At 37.0% G+C, this 1350-nt stretch overlaps 1 non-coding gene across 1 annotated transcript; it reads right to left on the bottom strand.

Annotated features, from left to right (window-relative positions):
• Positions 1 to 787: 787 nt before the first annotated feature.
• On the bottom strand, positions 788 to 859 carry TRNAC-GCA. Its single transcript has one exon. It is a non-coding gene; the product is annotated as a tRNA-Cys (tRNA).
• Between the last annotated feature and the right edge of the window lie 491 nt (positions 860 to 1350).

The raw sequence follows: 1350 nt of genomic DNA, 5'->3' as shown, positions 1-1350 counted from the left end.
ATCTGCAAGGCAAGAAGAGAGGCCACAGAAGAAATCAAACATGCCAATGCCCCGACCTTGGATTTCTAACCTCCAGAACTGTGAGAAAGTAAATTTCCGTTGTGTATGCTACCCAAAAATATAAACTAACTTTTTGGCCAACCCAATATTTGTTACAGAAACTGTAGTAAATGAATACACACAGTGATGATTAAGAAGTCAATAACTATTACAAAGTTAGTCGAAATTCTATAATTTAGAAGTTCTTATTTTGGCGGGTTGTTCAGATAGGAACTCAAACATTGCTTTTCTATATGGTGTTGTTTAGTTTCCAAGTCATGCCCGATTGTTTTGCGACCTCATGGACTATAGCCCACCAGGTTCCTTTATCCTTGGGAATTCTCCAGGCAAGAATACTGGAGTGGGTCGCCATTTCCTTCTCCAGGGGATCTTCTTGAACCAGGGATCAAGACAACTCTGTCTCCTGACCATGGTGGCTTATATTAAAACAAACATACAAACAAAAAATAACTCTAGCTATGTTGATATTTTATTTTTACTTTATCTTATGGGAAAGAAATTTATACTTTCAGAAAGAAAATTGTTTAGAGTAAAATTGATTAGATGCTATTTTTTGAGGTGATGGTTCCAGAGCATAAAAACCTATTCCTTAGGGTGAAAGTGAAGTCGCTCAGTCGTGTTCGACTCTTTGCGACCCCATGGACTATAGCCTATCAGGCTCCTCTGTCCATGGGATTTTCCAGGCAAGAGTGCTGGAGTGGATTGCCATTTCCTTCTCCAGGGGATCTTCCCGACCCAGGAATCGAACCTGGGTCTCCTGCATTGCAGGCAGACGCTTTACCATCTGAGCCACCAGGGAAGCCCCAATACCTATTCCTTAGGGTAGGTATTCTCAAATATAATTTAGTCCTGAATGTTATGTTTATATCCATTTGGAAGTTCACTATTTAATTGAATCTGTATTAATTGTTGATTTAATTTATTATCTATTTATTTCCAATGTTGATTTCCTGATTTTTCATGTAAACTTTTCACATTCTCTTCTCTAGATATGTACAAACAAAATAACAAAGTAAGATTAAGATGTCTAGAGACCCTTAGTGACTACATCAAGGTCACACTGTTGTGGACTAAAACTAGACTTTTGCAAGTCTTAATAAGCCTAAGTATACACTTTTCATGATCATTAGCTGAGTCAGTGCTAATTTCACAAATCATAAGTCAGAAATGTTTTCATACATAATTATGGGCCATTTGACTCATTTTCCAGACTTCATGCTATAATTTGTTGGTTTTTAACTTCACAATGCCACTTTTAAAGAATGGGGAGATGGAAAATAGGAATTAAAA

This window comes from Bison bison, unplaced genomic scaffold (assembly GCF_000754665.1).
Source record: "Bison bison bison isolate TAMUID 2011002044 unplaced genomic scaffold, Bison_UMD1.0 scf7180017858006, whole genome shotgun sequence".
Lineage (NCBI taxonomy): Eukaryota > Metazoa > Chordata > Mammalia > Artiodactyla > Bovidae > Bison > Bison bison.
Note: the sequence above shows the minus strand (reverse complement) of the source record. Positions and strands in the feature narration are given on the sequence as shown.